General features: G+C 46.7%; 1 long non-coding RNA gene across 1 annotated transcript in view; it reads left to right on the top strand.

The window, feature by feature from the left end:
• Positions 1-1,583: 1,583 nt before the first annotated feature.
• The window catches only part of LOC137535694 (uncharacterized), a 42,593-nt gene continuing 20,404 nt past the window's right edge, over positions 1,584-23,772 (top strand). The window contains exon 1 of the long non-coding RNA XR_011024449.1: positions 1,584-1,656. This is a non-coding gene — a long non-coding RNA (uncharacterized lncRNA). The remainder of the gene's footprint in view (positions 1,657-23,772) is intronic.

Below are 23,772 nucleotides of genomic sequence, written 5' to 3'. Positions count from 1 at the left end.
TAATAAAATTCAGATAGCTAATTGTATATTCATTTGCATCAAGTATTGCCAGGCGCATAAAATGTTATTGTTATGATTGTGTGCAGCATCATTATATATTTAGTTTATATTTACCAAGATTCAGTAAACTTTTTAAAGCATTAGAGAGGCTAATATGGCTGCTCATAAGTCTAGAACAGCCTTTCTCAACCTTTTTACCCTGGAGGAACCCTGCAAATAACTTTTGGATCTCGAGGAACCCCTGCAAACAATTTTGTGATCTCGAGGAACCCCAGCTTTTATTTTGCAGGAGGCATGGTCTTTAAAAGTATGTGTAGCTGTTTATTTCACTACTCCCTATTACACTGCCACTCATACTGTCTCCTGAGCCCCCAATTTAGTGCTTCTTGTTACAGTACCACCTACTATAGTGTGCTTTATTATGCTTCCCCAAGATAGGGGAACATGCCAAGGAACCCCTGCAGAGTGCTCAAGGAACCCTGGGGTTCCAGCGAACCCTGGTTGAGAAAGCCTGGTCTAGAACAATGTATGTTTATGACATGCTATTTACAATGTTATTTAATAATGACAGAGATGGATCAAGGTGAAAGGTACCTGCTTAAGCGCACTGTGAGTTTTTGGTATGTTGGGAGGGAGCAGGACCAGAGGAGGTGGCAGCCAAGAGTACCCATTGCAGAGCCGCAAGTTGTATTGAGCAATGGGTGATGCTGATAGTTAAAATACCTGGCCCCCTATTCTTACATTAACCCCTTGTAACGCCTAACACTAACCTCCCCTCACAATATCTAACACTAACACCCCCTGCGCCCAAACAACCAAACCAGAAATAGATGTAGTAGCTGATCAGCTATTGAAAAAAAAATTGTGCAAATCGGCCCAGTAGGGCCTGAAAAATGCTCCTGCGCGGCATAGCCCGAGCTGAGCTCGGGCTTGCCGCCAGGAAGGTTAACCCATGACAACTAACCACAGTTCCTCTAAGAAAAAAATCCACTAGCTTAGGATTAAAGCTTAACATAGCTAATCCTTGTTACAGGTGGGGGAGAGGAGGGGCCTTTCTTACAATTATTAACGTTGGCGGGCCTGAACTGGTAACCCGATGATTAACATTCCATATATGAACATCCTGCTGAAATATGGCAAGGTTTAGTTGTCAGTCTCCTGTGATGTAGCTCTTCTCTGATGCTAGCTGCATGTTCATTGGTTTCTCTCAATCACAACTCATCATTGCTTTCTGTGATCCTCTATATCTTTGTCCTTTAAGCTTGTTGGGTGCATAGTTAACATCAGCAATAGCCACCAAAAACAGGCAGTGTGTAGCCTAGATGGCAGGGCATATACTTGATTCGCCCTATAATGCTGCTGCAGTGGAGTATTAGTGATGATAAACTCTGACAGTCTAGCAAGTGATTGTAGGAGTCAGAAGTAATGGTCTCATTGCATATGCAGAGAGTGATAAATAGTCACAGTAAAGTCATTTATTATGCAAACGAGCACTCTTACCTTCATTATATATTCAGTCTGTATGTAATGAGTACCAGTGTGCCGTCATAATTTAGTTAAGGCTTTATCTTCTTTATTTTCCCTACAGAAAAATGGTAACGTTGCAGATGATGATTCTTGCATTAAAGATTCGGTGGACAGTTGCCGTATAAACAAGTAAGATTAAATCACCCTGGCTTAAAATAGGCTATAAGGTCATTCACAAATATTTCTGTAGCAGTTCATTTATTTAAAAAAAAATTAAATTCCAGGATTCCTTTTTTCTTTTCTCTGCCTAATGATGTCTTTTTTTAATCTAAGGCCCTGTCTTGATTGCCAGCTAGGTTGTGATATTTTTAAAATATGTATTTAGCCTCCTAACAAAACTGTAATCTGTGGCAGACTGGCTGAGGGGTCAGGAAGGCACAAGCACCCTGGGCTGTTCTGTTTCCTTATTCATTGGATTGTGCACACTGCTGTGGAATGAGCCTAAACAATGTAGCTACTGGGAGCGGTGGGAGTGGCTGCATTCTCACCTGCTGTCACCATGAGTTGTGTTTCTTTCTGATCAAATGGGCCAGGTAGTTGTGTCCACTGGACAGCGTGTGGGGGTTGCACTGATCAGGAAGGCTGTCGTTGCAAAGAATACGCATCTTGTTTGGCTAAGATGATAAAAAAAGCAGTGCATATCAGAGACTGGTAAGAGAGACCATCACCTTGCAAGCTTCCCACTAACCATGAATGTCTGCCCCACCCCCAACTCAGAGCACTATAATAAGAGCCCTGTAATAAAAGTGAGTATTATGAAGGGGTTTCAAGGCACATTTGATCTTGGCATTGATGGAAGATGTTGGACTTCATGGGGCTCAGAATCTAAGTAACCATTGGTCTTCACCGGGGAGCCAGTACCCCTGGCAGACAGCAGGCTACATGGCAGCAAGTGGCCACCAGCTTTTGACACCCACCAGTGACAAAAAAAAGCATGTGGGCACACCACAATATAGAGAGGAACAAGCATACCAGGTGTGAACAAAACTGACGGTAGCAAGACTGGTTAACGGTTTAGGGCAGTGATAGGCAAACTTGGCTCTCCAGCCAGCCCCACAATGCATTGCAAGAGTCTGACAGCCACAGTCATGATTCATAAAGGCAAATGCATTGTGGGACTTGTAGTTCCTTAACAGCTGGAGAGCCAAGTTTGCCTATCACTGGTTTAGGGCATAGGCAAGTTTAGGGGAGGATTACTGGTTCCCAGAATCCCCCCTGCAGTGTCTGAGGACAGTCACAAGTTAAAACACCGGAATGTGTGTTTGGTGTAATACTTGTTAACTTATTTCATAGGTCACTTGTTTTGTTCTTTATGTTCTTAATTGGGCACTATTTTACACATTTTTGCACTTTTCTACTTTAGTAATCTATTCCTTTAAAAAATGTCAATTTGCATGTTTCAGTGCACTCTGGGTGTGACTACATACAGTCATGGCCGAAATTGTTGGATTCTCAGAAATGTTTCCAGAAAATCAAGTATTTCTTAGGGCCCGATTCCACTAGGGCGGAAAGCGCCGCGATTCCGCAGAGTTTCCTCGCACATGAATCACACGGGGAAACTCTGCCATAGGGGAGAATGGCGCCGCTGTCGGAATCGCTTGCTGTAGCGATTCGGCCGGAACCCCCCGCAGAATTCGCAGCTGAGGCTGCGAATCCCATAGCCGTGCACGGCTGATGGGATTCGCCTGCGATCCCGCCCACCCGCTCAGTGGCGGCGTGTGTCTAGTGGAAACGAGCCCTTACAGAAAAGTATTGCAGTAAACACGTTTTTCTATAAATATGTTTATTTTCTTTGTGTGTATTGGAACAAAATAAAAAAGCAAATTGGACATAATGTCATACACAACTGCAAAAATGGGCTGGACAAAATTATTAGCCCTCTTAACTTAATATTTGGTTGCACACCCTTTGGAAAAAATAACTGGAATCAGCCGCTTCTTATAACTAACAATAAACTTCTCACACCTCTCACCCAGAATTTTGGACCACTATTCCTTTGCAAACTGCTCCAGGTCTCTTATTGGAAGGGTGCCTTTTCCTGACAGCAATTTTAAAGAGACTTTGAGCCACCTCTCATGGGTATTCCTTTAGAGACTCCGACCAGTACTACAAAGTACTTAAAGATGCTTACCTTTCTGTAGCTTGTGTTCTCCTCTTTCATTTGATGCATGAATCGCCATTCTACAGCGAATAGTTTTCGTTCGATTTCAATTGAAAAATTGTGGCTGCCATCTTGGCTATGTTATAACTTCTGGGTCACCCCTGTCTTCTCTGTTAGAGAAGTGCATTAGTGAATGAAGCAGGAAGAGGAAGTGACATGCATGGCCATTGTAAGAGGTTCCTCCAGCAGTGTCATAGCACGAATTTGTTGGAAGTCGTCTGGCTTAAAGGCATACCCATGAGAGGTGTTACATAGTTACATAGTTATTTTGGTTGAAAAAAGACATACGTCCATCGAGTTTAACCAGCCTGCTCCCTCACATATCCCTGTTGATCCAGAGGAAGGCGAAAAAACCCTTACAAGGCATGGTCCAATTAGCCCCTAAAGGGAAAAATTCCTTACCGACTCCAGATGGCAATCAGATAAAATCCCTGGATCAACATCATTAGGCATTACCTAGTAATTGTAGCCATGGATGTCTTTCAACGCAAGGAAAGCATCTAAGCCCCCCTTAAATGCAGGTATAGAGTTTGCCATAACGACTTCCTGTGGCAATGCATTCCACATCTTAATCACTCTTACTGTAAAGAACCCTTTCCTAAATAAATGGCTAAAACGTTTTTCCTCTATGCGCAGATCATGTCCTCTAGTCCTTTGAGAAGGCCTAGGGACAAAAAGCTCATCCGCCAAGCTATTATATTGCCCTCTGATGTATTTATACATTAGATCCCCTCTAAGGCGTATTTTCTCTAGACTAAATAAACCCAGTTTATTTAACCTTTCTTGATAAGTGAGACCTTCCATCCCACGTATCAATTTTGTTGCTCGTCTCTGCACCTGTTCGGAGTCCCTTTAAGATCTCTCCACAGATGTTCAAAGAGATTTAGATCTGGAATCGTTGCTTGCCAATCAGAACTCTCCAGCACTTTGTTGCCCTCCATGTCTGTGTGATTTTTTACCTAGATAAAACAGAAAGGACCAGCACCGCTGTCTTGTATCAAAGCTCTTTTAATAGCACCAAAGTGGCAGCACTGACAGACTGCTGTTCCGGTTTACACCTTTATCAAACTGCTGGCTTTGAGCAGTTTGATAAAGGTGTAAACCGAAACAGCAGTCTGTCACTGCTGCCACTTTGGTGCTATTAAAAGAGCTTTGATACAAGACAGCGGTGCCGGTCCTTTCTGTTTTATCTGGACTGCACTTCCCAGGAGGCACCGGGGAGAGACCTTGGGCACGCTGCATACTCTTTTTTTGGAAACGGTGCTCCCTCTCTTTTGTTTATGATTTTTTACCTATGTTTGAGGTCATTGTCCTGCTGGAAGACTTAAAGGGAACCAGAGAGGAACGGGGGGGGGGGTGAAAAAAGAAAAAGATTTTATACATACCTGCGGCTTCTTCCAGCCCCATAAGCCTGAATCGCTCCCACGCCGCCGTCCTCCGCTTCCTGGATCCGCCGGTACCGGACCCGTCACTTCCGGCGGACGCGGCCAATTGTCCGCATCACAGGGGCTCCCTCCATACATGTACGTATGCGGCTGCGCAGTTAACAGCCACATGCGTATCTGTATGGGGAGAGCACCCTGTGATGCGGAGAATTGGCTGCGTCCGCCGGCCGACTTGCCGACTCGCGGCAATGACGGGACCCGGTGGCGGCTGATCCAGGCAGCGGAGGAGTGCGGCGTGGGAGCGATCCGTGCGTATGGGGCTGGAGGAAGCACCAGGTATGTATATTGCATCCTCTCTGGTTCCCTTTAAAGGAATACTATCGATGTATGCATTTATTTTTAAATGCTGTATGTTGTAGCACACATTAGGGCAAGTACTAGGAGCAATTTGATTCCTCACACAGCTGTTCCTCTCAGCTGTAAAATCCTCTGTCAGTTTTGGCGTCAGTGTTGGATACAAAATGTATCTAAATACTGGTCTCCCAGAGGGCTAGACCATGTCTCTGCACAGGGGAGTTGCTATCAACTCCTCAGTTTATAGTTTAATTATCACCTTGCTGAAAGAATCTTATTGATATGGTGGTAAGGGGTTAAAGATTCTAGCAATGTGTGTTTATTATCTTTGCTTCTCTTGACTGATAAAGATACTAATAATGCTAATTGTAGACAGTGGTCTGCATCACTCAGCAGCTTGTAAAGTGGATGCAACCTGAAGTGAATCACCTCAAGCAGGCAGCCAGTCTGACTGTAAACGCAAACTAGTGTTATAGCTAGTTATATTCCAGCAATATTACAGCTCATTTAGTTACCTGTTACCACCTCAGATCAGCCTATTTCTCCTCATGTCTGCTGCATGCTGTGAGTGACACTGTGAAATATATTTGTGAGCTGTGTGACAGAGTAACCAAGCAGCTCAGGGTGACCCAAACTACTATGAGCTGTGTGAGAAATGAATTTTTAAGCAGGGATAGCGAGAGAGAGACCTCGGTGAATAAATAAAGTGCCCCTAGCACTAGTGGTAATGTGTACACTTATATAGAGTATTAAAAAAAAAAGTCGTTTCAATCGATAGTATTCCTTTAAGAACTCGGACGTAAACCCAGCTTTCTGACCCTGAGCTCTACAGTGTAACCCAAAATCCTTTGGTAATCCTCAGATTTCCTGATGGCTTGCACTCATTCAAGGAACCCAGTGCCAGAGGCAGCAAAACAACCCCAAAACATAATGGAACCTCCACCATATTTCAGTGTAGGTCTTTTCTTTGTAGGCCTCATTCCGTTTTCAGTAAACAGTTGAATGATGTGCTTTACCAAAAAGCTCTATCTTGGTCTCATCCATTCACAAGACGTTTTCCCAGAAGGATATTGGCTTACTCAAGTACATTTTGGCAAACTGTAGTCTCTGTGTCAGCAGTGTGGTCCTCCTGGGTCTCCTGCCATAGTGTTTCATTTCATTTAAATGTCGATGGATAATTCACGCTGAAACTGATGTTCCCTGTGCCTGCAGGACAGCTTGAATTTCTTTGGAACTTATTTAGGGCTGCTTATCCACCATCCGAACTATACTGCGTTGCAACCTTTCTTAAAATTTTCTGTTCCGTCAACGCCCAGAAAGATTAGCTACACTGGCATGGTTTGCAAACTTCTTGATAATGTTGCGCACTGTGGACAAAGGCAAATCTAGATCTCCAGAGATGGACTTGTAACCTTGAGATTGTTGATATTTTTCCAAAATTTTGATTCTCGACTCCTCAGACAGTTCCCTTCTCCTCTTTCTGTTGTCCATGCTTAGTGTGGCACACAGAGATACACAATGCAAAGACTGAACTTCTCTCCTTTTTATCTGCTTTCAGGTGTGATTTTGTTTTTTAATTGCCCTCACCTGTTATTTGCCCCATGTGAGTTTAAAAGAGCATCACATGCTTGAAACAATCTTATTTATCCACAGTTTTGAAAAGGTGCCAATAATTTTGTCCAGCCCATTTTTGGAGTTTTGCATGACATTATGTCCAATTTGCTTTTTTTCCTCCTTTTTTTCCTACAAAGGGACTAAACGTGTATAGCAAAACGTGTTACTGCAATACTTTTCTGTGAGAAATACTTGATTTTCTGGAAAAAATTCTGTGGTGCCAACCATTTCGGTCATGACTGCAAGTATAAATTGCTGCTCCTGCGAGAGCATTTAAGCTTATGACTAAGGAGTGAGTTTGTGCTCCGATATGCATGAGCTGATATGTCTCTGTCCAGAACAATTTGCCAATAAAGATTGGATTTTTATGCCATTTGAGGTTGAGCTAACTCTCCATCTACCTGTGTCGTTTGGTCTGGCTACGCCTGGTCTTGCTGACATTTTGGCATGGTGGTGGGTAGTGTTTCCTCCTTAAAATGGAAAAAAAAAAACACCAGAATGTCTGCAGGCATCCTGCAGCTCACAGCACCATGCTGCTGCCTGCTCTATGTGTCGCTTGCCCCCCTCCCTCCTTTCCTGGCTACATACAGCTGACCTTGGATGTAGCAGCAGTGTCTGTACAGAGCATGGAGCAGCTCTGGGGAACTGCTATGTGCTATTGAAGAAGGAAGTTGAGACCTTGCAGGCTTCTATCCCTCCTTCATTACAGATGTCAACTGTCCTTATTATCTGTATTCACTGAATATGCTGCAGAGGTCAATGGATACATATAACCATGCTTACAATCAAGTTATAGGAGAAGAAGCACTGGATGGAAAGGCCAGCTGAATATTTTCTGGTCTCAGGCTGCTCATGTAATAGCCCTCTTAAATCCAATGACCTCTATTTTTCAGTAAAGTGTGTGTCTCACTCAATCCCCCCTCCCCCATGTCTTTCTCACCCTCTCTCCCTGGTATATCCTCTCTCCCCTTTACTCTAGTCTCTACTCCACAGTAGAGTGTTTCAAGTGCTGCAGGCTCGCAGGTGGTGGTGCGGGGCACTTGTGGGTATGTGGTACATGTCGCCCTCTGGACTTATGTGGAATGATATATTCATACCTCCCAACATTTTGAGATGAGAAAGAGGGACACTTAAGCCACACCCCTACCACACACCTAATCACGCCCCCATCACAACCCTAGTCACGCATACCATAAAGATTTCATAAGAAAAGTATGTCATTTTATAATTTAAACTACACTGGTCATTTCTATCCTGGTTCATTTTCCTTCATAACACATGGAAATAAGAAATATATGAGTTTAAAGGATGAGTATAAAGTTTAGAGTCAATTTAACACATTTTTCAGTAGGTCTGTACATCAGTTCTGTGAGAGGGACAAATGAGGAGGAAAGAGTGACAGGGCTCCCAAAGATGGACAGTTGGGAGATATGGGAGAGGGGGACACACAGCATGGCAGGGGACACTGGAGAGGGGGACACACAGCAGGGCAGGGGACACACAGCATGGCAGGGGACACTGGAGAGGGGGACACACGGCAGGGCAGGGGACACTGGAGAGGAAGACACAGCAGGGCAGGGGACACTGGAAATGGGGACACATAGCATGGCAGGGCAGGGGACACTGGAGATGGGGACACACAGCATGGCAGGGGACACTGTAAATGGGGACACAGCATGGCAGGGGACACTGGAGAGGAAGATACAGCAGGGCAGGGCACACTGGAGAGGAAGACACAGCAGGGCAGGGGACACTGGAGAGGAAGAAACAGCAGGGCAGGGGACACTGGAGATGGGGACACACAGCATGGCAGGGGACACTGGAAATGGGGACACACAGCATGGCAGGGGACACTGGAGAGGAAGACACAGCAGGGCAGGGGACACTGGAGAGGGGGACACACAGCATGGCAGGGGACACTGGAGAGGGGGACACACAGCATGGCAGGGCAGGGGACACTGGAGAGGAAGACACAGCAGGGCAGGGGACACTGGAGATGGGGACACACGGCAGGGCAGGGGACACTGAAGAGGAGGAAACACAGCAGGGCAGGGGACACTGGAGAGGGGGACACACAGCATGGCAGGGGACACTGAAGAGGGGTACACACAGCATGGCAGGGGACACTGAAGAGGGGTACACACAGCATGGCAGGGGACACTGAAGAGGGGGACTCACAGCATGGCAAGGGGCACTGGAGAGGGGGACACACAGCATGGCAGGGGGCACTGGAGAGGGGGACACAACATGGCAGGGCAGATGACACTGGAGTGGTGGACACACAGCATGGCAGGGATGGGACACTGGAGAGGGACACACAGCATGGCAGGGAGGGGACACTGAGAGGGACACACAGCATGGCAGGGAGGGGACACTGGAGATGGGGACACACAGCATGGCAGGGCAGGGGACACTGAAGAGGAGGAAACACAGCAGGGCAGGGGACACTGGAGAGGGGGACACACAGCATGGCAGGGGACACTGGAGAGGGGGACACACAGCATGGCAGGGGACACTGAAGAGGGGGACTCACAGCAGGGTAGGGGACACTGGAGAGGGGGACACACAGCATGGCAGGGGACATTGGAGAGGAAGACACAGCAGGGCAGGGGACACTGTAGATGGGGACACACAGCATGGCAGGGCAGGGGACACTGAAGAGGAGGAAACACAGCAGGGCAGGGGACACTGGAGAGGGGGACTCACAGCATGGCAGGGGACACTGGAGAGGGGGACACACAGCATTGCAGGGGACACTGGAGAGGAAGACACAGCAGGGCAGGGGACACTGGAGAGGGGGACACACAGCATGGCAGGGGACACTGAAGAGGGCTACACACAGCATGGCAGGGGACACTGAAGAGGGGGACTCACAGCAGGGTAGGGGGCACTGGAGAGGGGGACACACAGCATGGCAGGGGGCACTGGAGAGGGACACACAGCATGGCAGGGCAGGGGACACTGGAGTGGTGGACACACAGCATGGCAGGGAGGGGACACTGGAGATGGGGACACACAGCATGGCAGGGGACACTGGAGATGGGGACACACAGCATGGCAGGGGACACTGGAGAGGAAGACACAGCAGGGCAGGGGACACTGAAGAGGGGGACACACAGCATGGCAGGGCAGGGGACACTGGAGAGGAAGACACAGCAGGACAGGGGACACTGAAGAGGGGGACACACAGCATGGCAGGGGACATTGGAGAGGAAGACACAGCAGGGCAGGGGACACTGGAGATGGGGACACACAGCATGGCAGGGCAGGGGACACTGAAGAGGAGGAAACACAGCAGGGCAGGGGACACTGGAGAGGGGGACACACAGCATGGCAGGGGACACTGAAGAGGGGTACACACAGCATGGCAGGGGACACTGAAGAGGGGTACACACAGCATGGCAGGGGACACTGAAGAGGGGGACTCACAGCATGGCAAGGGGCACTGGAGAGGGGGACACACAGCATGGCAGGGGGCACTGGAGAGGGGGACACAACATGGCAGGGCAGGGGACACTGGAGTGGTGGACACACAGCATGGCAGGGAGGGGACACTGGAGTGGTGGACACACAGCATGGCAGGGAGGGGACACTGAGAGGGACACACAGCATGGCAGGGAGGGGACACTGGAGAGGGACACACAGCATGGCAGGGAGGGGACACTGAGAGGGACACACAGCATGGCAGCTATCATACCTATTTAAACGCTGCAAGAAGGTCACTTGTGGCCTAGGTCATTTGGTGCCATTTAATTCCTAAGTGCCATTTATTACAAAGTGCTTTGCAACAACTTACCAAGAATTTACCAAGAATTCACCCAGGAATTCAAACAGGATTCAACAGCCAAAGGACTCTGCTGGAAACTACTACTCTGCATCCACAACTGCCTCCAATGCTGTTGCTCAAAATGCCACTGCTGGACATATGTTGCACTACCAAGTAGACTCTTTATGTACACAGGTTTGCTTGCACTAACTGCATACTCATATAAACTGTTTAGGAGTTGGAAATTTCCTGCTGATAATCATTGACACTTACCATGTTTACTGCACTTTTTCTTATGTTCTGCCTGTCTGCAAACATCTACAAGTTGCATTGCAATATGCATCCTCCCAGTGTACCTCACTCCATATTCATTTCATCTGCTCTGCTTTGCTCACCTTACTTAGCTTCTCATGAACTGTTAGCTCTCCTGAAATCTCTCTCTCCCTCCAGCAGCTCAAAAACCTCACAAACATTTAAATCCCATTCACATTTGCTTACTCTCTCCCTCCTACTTTTACTTGCTGCTGGTGATATATCGCCTAACCCTGGGCCACAGCCTGCTGCCAGACAAGCATCCCCTGCTGACCCGCTTCACAGCTCTCTGTCCACAAACAACTTCAACACCCATCCTCGCCCCAACCTCATTTCCATCCATCCCACTCACAAGCACATGCTCCCCCTACCCTGCGGTCTCTGGAATGCCAGATCCGTCCGCAATAAACTTACAGAGGTCCACAACCTCTTCCTCTCCAAATCCCTCACCATCCTCGCACTCACTGAGACATGGCTCACCCCCTCTGACTCTGCCGCAGAGGCTGCCCTCTCATACGGGGGGCTTCACCTCAGTCACACCCCCAGACCAGACAACAGGACCGGGGGAGGGGTGGGTCTGCTCCTCTCCCCATCCTGCACATTCCGTGTCCTCACTCCACCTTCCTCCCTACAATTCACATCATTTGAGGCCCACACTATCCGCCTCTACAATCCCCTCCCAGCCATTGTTGCAGTCTTATACCGCCCTCCGGGCTCCACACGACAATTTCTCGACAACCTTGCCTCCTGGCTCCCACACATCCTCTCCTCTGACCTCCCCACCATCATCCTCGGGGATTTCAATATACCCATCAATGAACCCAAGAACTCTGTTGCGACCCGGCTACTCACCATAGCCAACTCACATGGCCTAGTACAACACACCAACGCCCCCACTCACACTGCACGTCACACTCTCGACCTTATATTCACTAAATCCACCACCATTGCAGACCTCGACATCGCACCATTTCCACCCTCAGACCATTACCTTCTCGCCTTCAACCTCCTCACGGAAGGCACCTCCAAACTACCCGCCCACCCACCTGGTCGATGGCAGCGAGACCTACGCAAGCTCAACCCTGGCATCCTTGCTGACTCCCTCCATGGCCTATCCTCCACTCTCCCCACCCTAACCTGTCCTAATCTTGCTGCAGCTCAGTATCACCAAATTCTCTCATCAGCCCTAGAGAAAGCTGCACCACCAATATTCCGCCGCAACCGACCCCCTAACCCCCAGCCCTGGCGCACTACCCATACTCGCAACCTCCAGAGGCAAACACGCGCCACTGAACGAAAATGGCGGAAAACTCGACTAAACCAGGATTTCCTACAGTACAAGACTAACCTGCAGCAGTTCCACACTGCCCTTGCTCATGCGAAGCAGGAATACTTTACCAAGCTCATCGGAGGACAAGCTTCCAATCCCCGGCGTCTTTTTAGCACCTTCAACTCCCTGCTTAAACCCACCCCCCCCCCCCCCCCACACCTTCTGTTTCCTCCCTCTCTGCCACAGATTTAGCCACCCACTTCACCAACAAAATAGTCTCCATCCGTCAGGAAATATCCAATCTTCAATCTTCACCTCCCACCTGCTCACAACCTACTCCTTCTCCACCCTATCCTCCCCTCACCTCCTTCACTTCTACTACCACTGAGGAGGTCAACCACCTACTGCAGACTTCCCATACCACTACCTCCCCCCTTGACCCTATCCCTTCTGATCTACTTCAGCCTCACTTCACGGATCTGGCCCCAGTCCTCACTACCATGTTTAACCTCTCCCTATCCACAGGCACCTTCCCCTCAGACTTCAAGCAGGCCACTGTACTGCCTCTGCTCAAGAAACCCTCCCTCGACCCCTCGCTACCCTCCAACTACCGCCCGATCTCCCTCCTCCCCTTCGCCTCAAAACTCCTTGAGCGTCTGGTTCACAAACGCCTGACCCAGTACCTCAATGCCAACTCACTACTAGACCCACTGCAATCTGGATTTCGGCCTGCCCACTCAACCGAAACGGCTCTCACCAAAGTGGTCAATGACCTTGCCTTAGCTAAAGCTGAAGGTAAATACACCATTCTCCTCCTCCTTGACCTTTCAGCAGCTTTTGATACAGTAGATCATCCCCTACTCCTCCAGTCCCTCCAATCCATGGGCATTCACGATCTCGCCCTGACCTGGCTTTCATCCTACCTCTCCAACCGCTCCTTCACGACCTCCTTCAATGAGTCCTCGTCCACCCCCAACCACCTCTCAGTGGGAGTCCCCCAAGGCTCGGTCCTTGGCCCCCTACTGTTCTCCCTATACACATCCTCCATTGGCAAGGTTATCTCCTCCATGGGTTTTAACTATCATCTGTATGCAGATGACACCCAAATCTATCTCCACACCCCTGACATATCCACCACTACCATGGACAAGGTCTCCTCCTGCCTATCTGCCATCTCCTCCTGGATGTCCGCTAGGTTCCTAAAACTAAATCTAGACAAAACGGAATTTATGATCTTCCCACCCCGGTCATCCCTGGACCTCCCAGATGTGCAGGTCACTGTTAACCACACTACTATTCACCCTACCTCTCAAGCCCGCTGTCTGGGTGTCACCCTGGACTCCGCACTCTCCTTCACTCCCCACATCCAAAACCTCACAAAGTCCTGCAACTTCCACCTTCGTAACATCTGTAAGATTCGCCCTTTCCTGACCCCTGCCACCACCAAACTCCTCATCCATGCCCTCATAATTTCCCGCCTCGACTACTGCAATGCCCTTCTGTCTGGACTCCCTAAGACCCGAATAGCCCCACTGCAGTCCATCATGAATGCGGCTGCCAGAATTATCCACTCCTCCCATCGCTCCACCAGGGCGGCTCCCCTCCGTGAATCCCTCCACTGGCTTCCTATCCAGTCCAGAATCAGATTCAAGATATTGTGTCTGACCTACAAATCCATCCACAAAACCTGTCCAACCTACATTTCTGATCTTACTCAGAGATACACACCAAGCCGCTCACTCCGCTCCTCCAATGAACTTCGCCTGACCGTCCCCCGCATCACCCAGTCCCATGCACGCCTCCAAGACTTCTCAAGAGCCGCTCCGACACTATGGAACTCCCTACCTCCACCCATTAGGGCAGCCCCCTCCTTCAACACCTTCAAGAAGGCCCTCAAAACTCACCTTTTCACTCTTGCCTACCACCCCTCACAATTGCTCTAAACCCACAGCCGAACTCTGGTCCCCTACCTCTCGTGTCCCTACCTCTCCCTCTAGATTGTAAGCCTTTGGGCAGGGTCCTCACTCCTTTTGTGTCCTACCTGATCATGCACCTCTATTACTGTGCACCCATGCTATGCATTTGAGTGAACCTAACTTGCCTAATCTCCATGCTCCCATCCAGTGACTAAGCATTACCTTGTACTCATACTGTGCTGTGTGATCTGGTTTTCTTGTATTCCTGTATTGTCATATTGCTGTTTGTCACCCCTAAATATTGTCTGTAACCTAAATTAATGTCCAGCGCTGCGTAATATGTTGGCGCTTTATAAATACAACAAATAAATAAATAATGGCAGAGAGGGGACACACATGAGGCAGGGGTCAGAGCACTTATTAGTTGTGTAGCAAGGAACTGCAGGATGTAATACGTTCTGCAGGATCTCTCCTGCACTGTGCAGTCACTGTGACAAGGACCATGCCAGCAGGGCAGGGGACACTGAAGAGGAGGAAACACGGCAGGGGACACTGAAGAGGAGGAAACACAGCAGGGCAGGGTACACTGGAGAGGGGGACTCACAGAATGGCAGGGGGCACTGGAGAGGGGGACACACAGCATGGCAGGGGACACTGGAGATGGGGACACACAGCACGCCAGGGCAGGGGACACTGAAGAGGAGGAAACACAGCAGGGCAGGGGACACTGAAGAGGAAGAAACACAGCAGGGCAGGGGACACTGAAGAGGGGTACACACAGCATGGCAGGGGACACTGAAGAGGGGGACTCACAGCATGGCAAGGGACACTGGAGAGGGGGACACACAGCATGGCAGGGGACACTGAAGAGGGGTACACACAGCATGGCAGGGGACACTGAAGAGGGGGACTCACAGCAGGGTAGGGGGCACTGGAGAGGGGGACACACAGCATGGCAGGGGGCACTGGAGAGAGACACACAGCATGGCAGGGCAGGGGACACTGGAGTGGTGGACACACAGCATGGCAGGGAGGGGACACTGGAGATGGGGAAACACAGCATGGCAGGGGACACTGGAGATGGGGACACACAGCATGGCAGGGGACACTAGAGAGGAAGACACAGCAGGGCAGGGGACACTGGAGAGGGGGACACACAGCATGGCAGGGGACATTGGAGAGGAAGACACAGCAGGGCAGGGGACACTGGAGAGGGGGACACACAGCATGGCAGGGGGCACTGGAGAGGGACACACAGCATGGCAGGGCAGGGGACACTGGATTGGTGGACACCCAGCATGGCAGAGAGGGGACACTGAGAGGGACACAGCATGGCAGAGAGGGGACACTGAGAGGGACACACAGCATGGCAGAGAGGGGACACACATGAGGCAAGGGTCAGAGCACTTATCAGTTGTGTAGCAAGGAACTGCAGGATGAAATACGTTCTGCAGGATCTCTCCTGCACGGTGCAGTCACTGTGACAAGGACCATGCCAGGCAGCTGCATTGATTCACTTGCCTCCTCCAGCAGGTTTCAGCTTCCTGCTTCCTCTCTCTGTCTGCATCATGTGCTCTGCAGGGTCTCTGAAAAAGGGGCGGAGCTAGACGGAGCTCAGTGTCAGTCCACACAGCCAATTAGCTTCAAGCAAGCCACAAGTGTGTGTGTGAGATCATCAGACTGTCTCCAGAGCAGGAAGAGAGACAGCAGTTATGGGGATTGAGGCAGAGCAATGTAATTATCTGAAGGGCACCTAGTGTATCTGCTAAAACGGGACTTAAGGAGGAGTGGGTGGGATCCGGGATGAGGGGGCGGAGCCGGGGATAGTCCCGCCCAAATCGGGACTGTTGGGGACTATGTATATTTGTGTTGTGGAAGGGTACTAAGTAGCAATTAAAGGCTTTTGTAACAGAACTTAATGTGAATAACAAATATTTTTTTTTTACCTATCTTAGCATTATCACTGAGATTGCTTTTTTGGATTTATTGATTAAAAAAGAAGGGGACACCCTAACTACCTGTACAATACTGTACAGAAAGGCAACGGTTGGGAATACACTCCTGTCTGTACAATACAGAAAGGCAACGGTTGGGAATACACTCCTGTCTGTACAATACAGAAAGGCAACGGTTGGGAATACACTCTTGTCTGTACAATACAGAAAGGCAACGGTTGGGAATACACTCCTGTCCTTACAGAGTTTTAACCTCCCTTTCCAAAGGTGGGCTGTTCCCACAAGACAATTTCTCAGTTTATGAAGAAAGTGCAATAGTATTGATGACTTTAACAGAGAAACTAGGGAGTTAAGGGTGAGGTTGTGGACAAGGGGGTATCCGAGTCGTGTTAATATTATGGCCTACCACAGAGCTCTGGCCCAAAATAGAAGAGAGTTGTCACAAAAAGAGAACCTCCCAGTGAGTCAAACTGCACAAACCTTTGGGGCACATTTTAAGGAAATAAGAGAGGTGCTCAATAGATTATTGGCAACTCTTGCAGAGAGACCCCACAAAGGCTAAAATTGTGGGGAGTTATCCTTATTTAGCTTCAAGAAGATACACAAATTTGAATGACTTTCTAGTCAATACAATAGTGAATTTGACTGGGACAGAAGAAAAAAGAAAGCGAAAGCTTGGAAAGGTGTGCTTGCTTGCAGTGATTGTAATATATACAGATTTGTACAGAATGGACAGGTGTCACGCTCTGTGGCATATTCTCCACAGTCAGCACATAATGCAGATCATGACGTGAAGGAGACACACACGCAAGCACAAGGAACCAGGATATCCCCAGTTGTAGTGGAGGAGAGGACAGACTCCAGTAGGAGATGTGGCACACAGAGCAGGCGTAGATCCGAGCAACCACAAACAATACTTAATAGTGGCTCAGCGCAAAAGTAGCGTGGAGCGTATAAATCAGAACTCAGAAAGACAGGGACAAGTAGACAGAATGAACGCTTGCTAAACTAGTCACTGCCACAGTGACAGCAAGCGCTCATAACAGGACAGACTGAAACGAGGTAGCCAATCATGAACGCAGCGATGGCGTACCTCACAAGGACAGGACAGAATAGTCAGGAAACAGCAGAATCAAAGGCAGGTAAACGTAATACATACAAATATACTATAGATATGATATTCCTAGCGTATTACAATTACAGCTATCAATGAAACTACAAACGACTGGCTAACATATGTATATATCGGTGATGAACCGATATATAACATAAGCAAGGAACACTGGCTAGGAACTGGAGCAATACAGGGAACAGAAGTTGAAGAGAAATCGAGAGCCCAATATGGTGTAGTATGTCAAAATTGATTGGATAAATGAAACAGTTAGATGGTAATACTCACAAACACAGGTTACCACCTAGGTAACCACTCATTAGACAGGTGAGGAGATTAGACCTGTCCTCACTCAGGATTAAGAAGTCGCTCTCTGTAGATAGGAAGAAAGGGGGTAGATCACCCCTCCACCTGGGGTGGACTCAAATATATTGGTAGGTGAACAGAGGCGCCAGAAGGATAAAAGTACATAACATTTTTAAAAAATTGCTGGGAGGAACTGGTGGACTCGCCTCCATTAAAGCAGACACCAAGGACTGTAAATATATAGATATACACATTTATTGAAAATACCCCAAAGATGCAACGCGTTTCGCGGGCACAGCCCACTTCAGGCAATAAGCAGGGGATAAACAACAGCAATTCAGTTATAGCAAGCACAGCAATTTTTTTAAAAAATTTATGTACTTTTATCCTTCTGGCGCCTCTGTTCACCTACCAATACAGGGAACAGGACTAGGAAGGATTTGCTACTTCTACGCAGAAGTGAGCGCAATCCACGCAAGGTAACAGGAACAAGACTGAGCTAGCTAAGCACGGGTGATCACAATAAGCGCAACCTACCGAAACGTGCTGGAAACTGACTGACTGAACACAGGATATAAACAGTTCAAGAACGTATATATCAGTAACACTGATGTATTAACGTAACACGAATACAAGGAAAATAACAAACGCGCTAGTATGCGTATATATCCGTGATGAACCAATATATGATGCAAGACTAGCAAAGTAACAAATACTGATAAACAGGAACAGGACTAGAAGGACTCACTGACTCCTACGCAGGAGATAAAAGCAGTCCACATGGATTAACACTAGAACAGGAACACGGTCAAGGGCCCAGAGTAACACCGAGAGAGGATGATGCTGAAACTATGATAGCCCATGGAGCACTGCAGGAAGCAGCTCTTTATACTGAGGTTATCCATTGGGAGCAGACATGCAGATTCCCACACAGGTGAATGATAATCAGTCACAAGCTGGCAGCAGGGAAAAGCAGACAAAGCTATGCAACCTGCATGAAAGGGATTGCAGCTCCACTGTTGCAATCAAGACAATGTTTAACTTCACAAGAGCATCCCAAACTGTCATGAACTGCAGAGCGACTGCAGATGAAATCAACACTTAGTGTGAGTGCAAGCAAAACTATGCGAGCAAATGCATGTAAAGAAATCAAAAACTGCTTGTCTACAGAACAACTGCAGCCAGCAGTACATGCTGCAGAAGTGATCATAACAACAGGTTTTCTACAATTTTCAGTCAAGATCTTTTTATATAAATGACTGTATCTTTTGCTACTCTGAAAGGGTGATGTATCAAATACGATGTCCAAGCGACTAGTTTACATTGGCAAGACGTATTGCTCTTTGAATGTGCACATAAAGGAACATTTGTCTGTCATTACAAACCCTGATGTGGATAAAAACATAATTAATCAATTGAATATGCATTTTAAAACTGTGCATAATTCGGATCCAGCAGCCATAAAGCTAATGGGGATTAGAGATGGCCGAACGGTTCCCGGCAAAGTTCGGTTCGCCCCCATAATGCACCACTAGGGTCGACTTTGTCCCTCTACATCACAGTCAACAGGCACATTGTAGCCAATCAGGCTACACTCCCTCCTGGAGCCACTTTCCCCCTTATAAAAGGCAGGCACTGTAAGCCATTTTACTCGCTCGTGTGCCTGCAGTAAATAGAGAAGGGACAGCTGCTGTAGACTCTCTCATAGAGAAAGATTAGTTAGGCTTTTGTAGGCTTGTTAGCTTGCTCCTTGCTGATTCTTATTGCTAAAATAGCACCCCACAACAGCTCTTTTGAGAGCTAATCTTGTTGTGATCTATTTTTTTTTTTGTGTGTGTCCCACTGACACTTGTGTTGCATAGACTCCCTTGATAATTCATACTGTGTGTGTGCCACTGCCAGGCCCAGCACATTCAGTGACTACCTGTGTGTGTGACAAGTGCACATTACCCATCACTGCATATACCTACCTGTTGTTCACTGTGCACCCACCCACCTACGTGAGCACACGCAGTGTCACTGTGCCTGCCTGCTACCTGTCTGTGTGTGACAGGTGCACATTGTAATACCCAGTACTGCATATACAGGTCCTTCTCAAAAATTAGCATATTGTGATAAAGTTCATATATTTTACATACATTAATGTGGTTTAAAACCCTGACATAATATTCAATAAAAACAAGTTTTCCTACTTTTTATATGCCATACGGTTATCATATTTGCATTAGTGCATAAGTAGTAGTATTCATTTAGAAGTTATAGGTTCCCCAAAAGTACAGTTTTTTGCTTTGTGAGCTGACTTTGCATTTTATTAATAACTGGTTTTATTCATTCATTCAGACAGACATGCTTGTCTGTGTTGAGCAGCTTCTCCCCAGTCAGAGAATGTGTTCAATGAAAATCTTTTGTTGTGCTTTATATGTAGCCACTTGTATAGTCTGATTGTACCCAACATGCTCCCTAGACAAAAAAAGTAAAGACATACAAATGCAGACAAATGCATTGTGGATATGAAATATTGCTCATCTAATACACACTTCTATAATTTACATGACACTGCTTTCAAATTAAATATTGTGTTACTTCACAAAGAAATAGTGTTTCTGTTACATTCTCATTTCTGAAAAATACAGATTTGTTTTTAATTTAAAAATTATTCTGTATGAATACTGACTATACAATAAGTTATTAAATATATGTAATGTCCCATAACTACAGTAAGTAAAATGTGCCTTCTTAAAAGAAAAGGCATTTGCGATAGTTCAGCTTTAAGTGAGCAACTGTAGTTTCCCATGATGCATCACTCCCGAATATGCACTTTTATGCACATCATCTTTTTATGCACCAAAAGCCAAGCTTCCATCCAGAACAGTATAGTATATACGAAGGAGGCACTCAATTGGCTTTCAAACGTGCATTTTATCAAATCCCAGTAATACACAACATGTTTTGTGGAATATCCCCTTCCCCAGGTGTACCTGTTCCGGGGCATATCCCCTTCCTCAGGCTTCAGATTGCTTGTTGTGGACTTCCATCCAGAACCACTGGTGTATAGTGAACCTGTAGTTTATACATTTTGCAGAGCCACATCAACCCCACTTGCATACAGATTGTTTCTGACTCTCTGGTCCTCATCAGGTATTGATATGGCTCTATAGCATAGGGCTTGGACCAGTACTACAGAATACCCACATAGCTTGTGGCGACCCAGAAGATTACTCTAACTGCAATACACTGAGTGCCCACTGGACACCGCTTCTCACACACGGGGCCATATGAAATTCACTTTTTCTCCTGAGTTTTCTCCTAGGTGATATTTCCAAACTTGTCAATAAAATGCCTTTAAACCATCAGCAAGCAAAAACATACTTAAAATAATTTTGATAGTACTTTTTACGCTACTTTTTGGTACTTTTTTCTTTGCAAAGTACTGAAAATGTATTCTAAATCGAAGATGAAAAATTATCTCCTAGGAGAAAACGCAGGAGAAAGGGTTAATTGCATGTGGGCCACAGTCTTTATGCACCGAGTGGTGTTTGCAGATTGGTAATCCCTGTAAGATTCCCATGCCCTTATTCACTTTTCTCCAAAGTTTTCTCATACAGTGGGATGCAAAAGTTTGGGCAACCTTGTTAATCGTCATGGTTTTCTTCTATAAATCATTTGTTGTTACAATAAAAAATGTGAGTTAAATATATCATATAGGAGACACACACACAGTGATATTTGAGAAGTGAAATGAAGTTTATTGGATTTACAGAAAGTGTGCAATAATTGTTTAAAGAAATTAGGCAGGTGCATAAATGTAGGCACTGTTGTCATTTTATTGGTTCCAAAACCTTTAGAACTAATTATTGGAACTCAAATTGGCTTGGTAAGCTCAGTGATCCCTGACCTACATACATAGGTGAATCCAGTTATGAGAAAAAAGTATTTAAGGGGGTCAATTCTATGTTTCCCTCTTCTTTTAATTTTCTCTGAAGAGTAGCAACATGGGTGTCTCAAAACAACTCTCAAATGACTTGAAGACAAAGGTTGTTCACCATCATGGTTTACGGGAAGGATACAGAAAGCTGTCTCAGAGATTTCAGCTGTCTGTTTCCACAGTTAGGAGTTATTTGGGCATAACAAGGGGCATTATGCATGGAGGAAAAAGAACACAGCATTCCAAGAAAAACACCTGCTACCTACAGTAAAATATGGTGATGGTTCCATCATGCTCTGGGGCTGTGTGGCCAGTGCAGGGACTGGGAATCTTGTCAAAGTTGAGGGACGCATGGATTCCACTCAGTATCCGTAGATTCTGGAGACCAATGTCCAGGAATCCGTGACAAAGCTGAAGCTGTGTCGGGGCTGGATCTTTCAACAAGACAAGGACCCTAAACACTGCTCAAAAACCACTAAGGCATTCATGCAGAACAACAAGTACAATGTTCTGGAATGGCCACCTCAGTCTCCAGATCTGAATATAATTGAAAATCTGTGATGTGAGTTAGAGAGCTATCCATGCGCGGAAGCCATCAAACCTGAATGAACTAGAGATGTTTTGTAAAGAGTGATGGTCAAAAACACCTTCAACCAGAATCCAGACTCTCATTGGAACCTACAGGAAGTGTTTAGAGGCTGTAATTTCTGCAAAAGGAGGATCTACTAAATATTGATTTCATTTCTTTTTTGTTGTGCCCAAAATTATGCACCTGTCTAATTTTGTTTAAACAAATATTGCACACTTTCTGTAAATCCAATAAACTTCATTTCACTTCTTAAATACCACTGTGTGTGTCTCATATATGATATATTTAACTGACATTTTTTATCTTAACCCTCCTGGCGGTACGCAGTTTCAGAGGCTGCGTCCATGGGAGGATTTTTTAAAAATAAAATGTGTTTATCTTTTAGCTAGTACTTTGCTAGCTTACTATGTCCCCCAAGCCCCGCCGCACCTAACTAAACCCCCCCGATCGCCGCCAGCAATATTTACCCCTCCGCGATCCCGCGAGAGCCGCAGCTCTTGCGGGATTCAGCTTCACTCGTTGCTATGGCAACGATCGGACATGACGTCTGACATCATCGACGTCATGCACAGTGACGATCCTCCCCATAGGGAAGCCTGAAGCTGATTGGGAGGCTGCGCCATTGCGGAATCCCTAGGGGGTACATATTACAGCGGCGATCGGGGGGGGTGGGGGGGGATCGGTGGAGAGTGGGAAACTTGGGGGACATAGTTAACTAGCCAAGTGCTAGCTTAAGCTATTACAGCAAATTTTAATAAAAATTCTCTGCAGTGGCTAGCCCGAGCGTAGGTCGGGGTTACCGCCAGGAGGGTTAACATCCAACAATTTATACAGGAAAATCATGACAATTAACAAAGTTGTCCAAACTTTTGCGTCCCACTGTAGGTGATATTTTCCCAACCTATCAATTAAATTCCTTTTAAGCCACCAAAAACCAAGACATATAATCAAAATAATTTTTTCACCTACTTTTTGGTACTTTTTAATTTCAAAGTGCTGAAAAGTTATTTTAACTACTTTGGCCTCCTGGACGTACTAGCTACGCCCAGGAGGCCATGTGCACGTCCGCGCGCTCCCGCGGCTGATCGCGCGCGTGCACGCGCGCTCCCGGCCGCGGTTCTTTAGCCTGACAATCAGTGAATCGGGCTATGGTGCCCGATAACTGATTCCTCTCCCCCGCTGAAAAAGCGACAGCTTCTCTCGGAAGCTGCGCTTTTTCTGGCTGTAACGTCCCCCATACGTCGCTCTAAGCGTATGTTACGCTTAGAGTGATGTCATGTAAACAAACTCATGGCCGCCGTCTTGTGGCCAAAAAGTAAAACTACAATTAAAAGTGAAAAAAATTTAAATTAACACACATTTACATTATAAAACTATGGCTTACATCCCACCCTCCCAAAAATACCCAAATAAAATGTTTAATACAAAAAAAAACAAAAAAAACATTACAATAAAAAAAAACATGTAACTATTTACCTAAGGGTCTAAACTTTTTAAATATCAATGTACAGATGAAATATTTCTAAATTGTTTTTATTTTAAACTTGTAAATAGTGATAGATGCAAAACGGAAAAAATGCA

The sequence above is a fragment of the Hyperolius riggenbachi genome, chromosome 10 (genome assembly GCF_040937935.1).
Source record: "Hyperolius riggenbachi isolate aHypRig1 chromosome 10, aHypRig1.pri, whole genome shotgun sequence".
Taxonomy (NCBI): Eukaryota; Metazoa; Chordata; class Amphibia; order Anura; family Hyperoliidae; genus Hyperolius; species Hyperolius riggenbachi.
This window is presented reverse-complemented; position numbering and strand designations above follow the sequence as displayed.